This window comes from Oryzias melastigma, linkage group LG2, assembly GCF_002922805.2.
Source record: "Oryzias melastigma strain HK-1 linkage group LG2, ASM292280v2, whole genome shotgun sequence".
NCBI classification, from domain to species: Eukaryota; Metazoa; Chordata; class Actinopteri; order Beloniformes; family Adrianichthyidae; genus Oryzias; species Oryzias melastigma.
The window spans coordinates 235,847-242,712 of record NC_050513.1 but is presented as its reverse complement, the minus strand read 5'-3'; the positions used below and the strand labels follow the sequence as shown (position 1 = coordinate 242,712).

Sequence of the window (6,866 nt, the reverse complement as noted above, 5' to 3'; positions counted from 1 at the left end):
ACAGTCCAGAGTGAACACTCCACCAAACCTGAAGACGTTGTTTCCCTCCGTGTGATTTATTATGTTTCTTTGTGGTTGTGCCACAGCTCCTATTGTGGATTTTAACCAACCGTCCCATCAACACAAGGCTCCATTATTCTTTCAGAGGTTTTGACTGTGATGTTTCTCCGGCCTGGTGTTGACTAGATTTCCATTCAAAGAAAAGATCCCTCTCTTTCTGGTACAAATGACGCCCTTTCAGCGGCGAGAATGGGACAAATTAGACGGCGTCTGAAAGAGCATGCGACGCGTTTCTTGGAACTTATTTCATTGAATGCCGGGCTGGCAGACGTCTCAACACAAGTCTGTTATTAGTGTCACAGAAACGGCCCTGTTGAACGCGGAAAAGCTCTTTTTTTCAATTTGCTTTTGAACTAAATAAACTCTAAAAGCACGGAGGAACATGCGCCATTATTGCCGGAGCGGCTAAACGAAACCAATTTGCAGGAATGCTGGTCCAGAAGCCTGTGGAGTTGCAGCAATTTATTACGCTTCTGACACCTACGAACGGGCAGCAGAACTTTTTAAATGAATAAATGCGATAAAAACTGTAAATTGGAGCCAAAGAAAAGCTGTTGAACGCTGTGTTTTTTCTTCAAGTATCACCATGAAGTTTATCTGTCATCTATCATGTTTCCAAGCCAACCAAGCCTCAAAGATCCTCTTTAGTCACCGTCTGCACTCGTCGACAACTGAAGAAAAGATGAAAAATAAAAAGCGTGCTGGGAGAAGTGTCATTTCCTCTGGTGTGGCTGTCACTGGACCAATCCGATCCAAGCGGAGCGTGTTGTCTTATCCTCAGAAGAAAAGGCAGGGCGGGGCGAAGCTGACCGGGTCGGTCTTATCGCTGACGAGGATGACGGAACGTCAAAACATCCTGCGGATCGGCTCAGGGGAAGGAAGAGGATCACTGGTAGAATAACCGACACCGCCCTGAGCCAGGTTCTGCAGGAGCAGCAAAATGCAGCTTATCAAAAACAAGTGATGTTCAAACGAGTTCATCACCAGCGGTGGAGCCGAGGACTCCCGGATGCGCCAGCTTTTAATTGGTAGCACATGAGGGAAAAGTACTTCCTGCTAAAATGTGACATTTGGAAGTGGTCTGGGTGGATGTGGTGCAGCTCAGGGCGAGTCCACAGAAGGTGTAAAGGTGACCTCTGCCTGGCTGCTCAAAGAGGAGCCCGACAAAGGGCCTCCAGCACAATGACGCCATTTTCTCCAGTAGAAAATGCTTTTGGATTATGCTCCATACGCCGGTCAGAAACCATGCGGCTGACCTTCTTCCATGTCAGGGTTCAGATCCTCTAATAGAAGAACCATGACATTAAGGAGAGAACAAAGTGGAGGAAGCTGTTGCCGAGTTACTTTGAAGGAGACATGCGGCAGGCGGGTAATCAGCAGGTAGGATTTAGAAAGGGACGGACTTCCTCTCTATGTAGCCTCTGAATGCACAGACTGGAACAAAGGTTTTAACAAACTGTTCTGAGGACGATCCAGCTGAGAATCTCTGGCCATTAGTCTTCCTGCTTTCATGTGACATGAAGATCTGTTGAAAAGCAGAAACAGACATTATATTTACAAAAAAATGTTTGTGAACTCTTTAGGATGACTTCTCTAAAAATCGGATGGAAAATGTATTTTGACTTATTTCCAAGTCATACAAATGACATTTGGTGCTTTTTGTGAATATTAACCAATGTGTAAAATTCACAGAAAACAACAGAACAGCTTTGATGGCTTTGATGATGTCATATCCTGTCCAAACAGTGACAACTAAAGCAGAATTAAATTAGCTCCATGATAATCCTCAGACCGTGTGTCGCCTGTAGTGTCGTGGTGTGGATGTGACTCCCTGAATTACAAAAATCTATTTTTTTTTTGTAAAATGTATTTAGATAAAAACAAAGAAGCCAGTAGACACAGGACAGTAGTTTTTTTTTTATAAAAACCAGCGCTGTAAAACAGATCGTTCATCAGATCATCGCCTGATAAAATGAGGCGCCCCCATTTAGAAGCTTAAACGGGGGAAGAGACTACAATGAAATTCCCCCAGCAGGAGCGGCGACGCTGAGCTGGAGGCTCCAGTACTACGAGTGGATCCACCCAGCCTCGATCAGAAGGACTCGGGTACCGACGCGACAGCGGGCAGGCGGTCTTTCATACGACATGTTTCCCACCAGACGGAGATTCAGCTCTGATGGACTCTTCCCTCTTTACTGAGGAAATCCTGGTTAGTTTATTTTCTCCACTTACTAATCTGATAACCAGCAGGTCGTCTGGTCTGATCTGAGGTCTAACACACGTACAAATACCACCATCATCCTCCATAAACATAAAGATCGGTGGTCCTGACAGAAAACATGGAAACAGTGAGAAATCTGACTTTGAATAGACTTCAAGATCAGTCTAAACGTTCATTATTGAGAGTAAACTCACTCAGATCTTCTTCAAATGTTCTCTAGAAGTTCTCCTTTATCAGCTGACAGCAATAATTTACTGTGAAAGTCACATTCTAGTTTTTCCAGATCTGTTTGTACAATTGTATCACAGCAGCACACAACATCTATACCATTCCAATGTGGTGTTCAACTTTACGTATGCAACAAGCCAGCATGTCATCTCTGGTGATATATCTGGTTGGTAATGTCATGCACAGAAAAGTCAATTCAGTCAACATTTTTAAATGAAGCAGATGGTGTTAGTGCAATTAGTAGTGATTGGTCAGAGTCAGTCTGAGTCAACGTCTCTATGGCAACCACTCTAACCAATCAGGCGTGAGCTTGTTGGAAGGCCACACCCCTACCACTGAAAGGTGGGCAAAATGAAATCTTTCCACAATGTCTGTGGGGTTTGGGATTGGTCAGAGAAAAAAATCAGAAAAGAAATCCTGATCAGATCAAGAATGGTTATTCTGACCAATAGAATGACTTTATTTCTCTACTGAAGTCAATGGGATTTTGGTGGTATTTCCTGTTTGGAACACTGGGAAGGAGGGCTCATTCAGTCCAGTTCCCACATACAGTCAATGGTGTTAGTACAGAGGGCCTTCTGGGTCCTAATGCTCCCCCGCCACATTCATTACAAGCTTCATTGAAGACTTTAATGAGTGTGATGCTCATTAAAGTGATGCTTTGATTCATGTTTCTACCAGAAGTAAAAGTATTTACAGCTTTAGAATCGTACTGAGTACATACATGTCTGTGTCACTGACTACAAGGTACCTGGAGCTAAAACTACGAGTCACACCAATCAAGATCCACTTGTAAACCTCATAGTGGGAACTACCAATGACAGAAACATCAACTAAGAGAAAGTGAAGGTTTACTGCTGTAGGCCTAGTGGAGTTCTTGGAAAAACATCTATATAACATGTGTGCATCTCCATAACTGAACTGATCAAATCATGACATTTAAAACTGCAGAAACAAAGCCTCCATCTAAAGATGCTGTCATGATGCCAAACTCAGAGGTCAATCCAGAACTAAACCAGTGACTTTAAAGACGAGGATCTGGTGTTTAGCTGTTATGAGTTCACTGTAAATCAATGTTCTTCCACCAAAAGACGAACAAACAACTTTCATGATGGACAATCGTGGAAGCAGCTGCAGAGGAAACTTTTGGAAGCATCTTTGGATGATGAGTCGAGCTTCTGTGAAGCTGAATTCTCTCAAACGAATTCATTATTTTAGATGAAAGGTTTCTCTCCTTTTTTACCAGTTAAACAGATGTATAAATAGAAAAATGTGTTTTTAACTAAATTGTACAATAAAACACTTGGTCCTGGTGACACCGTTTAACACTCTAGACCTGGACAGTTTGAACGATGTGAACGTCCTAAATGCTCCAGGAGGTCAGAGTCAAGCTTCCCTGGAGGAGAGCGCTCTGGAGAGCTGATCGGGCTCAAGCTAATTGGTTGAATGTAGATCCTTGTGTTAAATCATTGATATTTCAGCGCGGTTTCACGGGCCCAGCTCTCTGAATTATTAACCAGCTGTAATTTAGCGGGGGTGAGACCACACTGAGACCACACTGCTTACACAAGCCGGAGTGTGTAAAAGTCAAACTGTGGCCGTTCACCAACTGCTCGACTCGATGAAAGTCACAGTAAGGTTTGGCCTTTGGATTGAGATGAACGTGAAGAGGAAAAGATCAACCAAAAGAGGAGGACGGCGGTCAGTTTAACTTTGAGAGGATAATGTCCTAACCGTCCTTATGGATGGATATCAATCTATCTATTGATCTTAAAGCCCCCCCAACCCCGCCCTTTAAGATGATGTAACTATTTCATAAAATGTAAACGTCATTTTGAGGGGCGGGGTTGGGGGAGGGGCACCTGTCATAATGAGTTTGATGGAAAGTCTATTCCTATTCTCACTACCATGTCTGACTGGTCATGTTTTAGAGATAAAAGTGATTTTTCACTGAAAGTATCGTTTGGCCCTAATGTGAAAAAGTTGAAGGCAGCTGTGATCAGAAAGTCAATGAAACTTGTTGACTCAAAGGTCAGCGCTGCTTTTCTTACGAAAAAGAAAAAGAAACGCTGCTCCTTTTCTCCTGTAGCGCCTGAACAAGTATTGATGGTTGCTTGTAGCGTTTTAAGAAAACAGCCTTTTTTCCGGCGTCTTTACAGACTGTTCCACTGTAGATGTGAAGAACATCCTAATGATCCCGCTGCTCCGCCTGTGAAGGAAGCTTTCTCTGCTTCCAGAGCCGTGAATGATCCTCTCCAGGAAAATGAGCTTTTGTAATTACCATTGTGGCTCCGACCTGAGGCACAAACGACATGCTAATTAGAAATAATTGAAGCTACGCAGATTGAATAACTTCACCAAAATGAGTGCGGCTGTTTACGACATGAGAGCTTATCTGATGACTTTGCTTTTGGACTTAAGGGAGCCAGCCCTGAAGACACTGTAAAAAGCCAGATGATGAAATGCAAATATATACTATTTGTTGCTGATTTAACGCCGAGTATGCAGGATCAGAGCACGAACACGGAGGGATCTGCTACCAGGACTCTCTGAGGGATTTCAGCATCACATCTGATTAAATTGGGATCAAAATGGAGCATTTCTGCTTCCACTAAACATCGGTTATACAATTCTGTTGCACTTTCTCTAAACACAATAATAAAATGCTGTAGAGGATGAAAGATAGACCTTCAGGTACAAAAATAAGCATCTAAACGCTGAAAAAGCAGCTAATATTAGAAATAAAGCAGTACATTCCACACAAAAGTCATAGTACATGCCCTGATGCTTTTATTTTGGAGCCTATGGGAATAAAAAAAGCATTTTTAGCTTAGATTTTAAACTTGAGAACCAGAGCCCAGAAATGTTCAAAAGGAGCTGTCACAGAAAGGCAGACCGTCTCCGTTTGGTGCAGAGAAAACGCCTCAGGAGTTTCACAGAGATGTGAGCAGATATGGAGAAACAGCTGATGGCACCATAATTACATCAAAAACGCTGTTGCAATGAGAAGCTCAAACATCTACAGCTGTAGAGGAAAATACAGCCACAGAGGCGTTTTAATAAGGTTTAAAGTCTACTGAGTTAACAGACTTCTGTTCACTTCCATGGGAGAAACTGGGTTTATTTCTCAGCAGTTCATCACTGAGTTTTTATTGAGTTCAAACAGATTCAAACAATCTAATTCAAGATACTCAAATGAGGTTTTTTTAGGTTGGTTCACTTCGTTTGTCCATATAGAGATGTAAAACTACCACATCAAAGAGAAATCCCAGTGAGGTAACTCTACGTGTTAATCTGATTTTATTGTAGGATAAAGGCTGTTATCAGTTCAAGAATGTCAGATTATTCTGTTTAGGTGTTTTTCTGGCTGCAGACCACAGAAAAAAATAAAGAGGAAGTACTTTATTTTCCCATTTATTTCTAATCTGATTTTGAAGGAAGTTTTATTTTGAAAAACTACTGGATTATCTCCACCACATCCGGCTCATTCTTTTGTCATATCATTCGGTCACATGTTAAAAATCCATCAGCTACTTTCTTAAAGTGGCTGCTCCAACCGCTAAGCTAGCAAAGTCTACAAAAAAAAACAAACTTTGAAAGTTCGTTTCACTGGAAAAGATCCAGAGAGGAAACAGAAGCATCTTCAACTTCAAAATAAAAGAAATCTGCATGTAACAAAGACCAAGTCTTCACTCCAAACAAGGATTTATTGTGACACTTGTTCCCACAGACCATAATAATCATCAACCAACTGTCTAAAGCTACGATGAAGCTGTTAATCAAGCTGCTCAAATGATGATTCAGGTTAGAAAATACCAGTTTTAGTGACTGTTTTTAAAATTTATTTGTATTTATTCATCGAACCTTAATAATTGGAGGACGCTGAAGTTGGCGTCTGATTTTTTTTACTTTCCACTTTGACAAGTTTAGGTTAAAATCTAGATCACATTTTAATGGAGTACAAATAAAGTTTAAAGGAGCTACATTTATTTTACAGAAGATACATTTCAAACTCAAAACTTAAAGAAAACTGATGTAAAATTAAAAATCTGAACTCCGGTCCCTGAAAACATTAACATTAAACTTGTCTGTGGCCTAAAAACATTGAGATCTCTGGAATAGATGACAGTGACGGGATAATTGGTGTGCATGTGAACCCTTTTTTATTTTGAATCAGTTGTTCTAAATTTTATTAGCACAGAATGAGAAGCATAACTTTGATTGGAAGGTGAGTAGACCAAACAAAAATCTTTGTTCTATGACCCCGTCCAATCAAAGTTGGTAAAAATTAACCATCAGAACACTTTCACACCAATTACCCTCCAGGGAAACATTACATACACCAGAGGGTGTCAAA

General features: G+C 41.2%; 1 long non-coding RNA gene across 4 annotated transcripts in view; it reads right to left on the bottom strand.

Moving 5' to 3' along the window:
- Positions 1 to 507: 507 nt before the first annotated feature.
- Positions 508 to 6,866, bottom strand: part of LOC112159994 — a 47,838-nt gene continuing 41,479 nt past the window's right edge. For all 4 annotated transcript variants that reach the window (XR_002921564.2, XR_002921562.2, XR_002921563.2 and 1 more), the window contains exon 6: positions 508 to 1,585. This is a non-coding gene — a long non-coding RNA (uncharacterized LOC112159994). The remainder of the gene's footprint in view (positions 1,586 to 6,866) is intronic.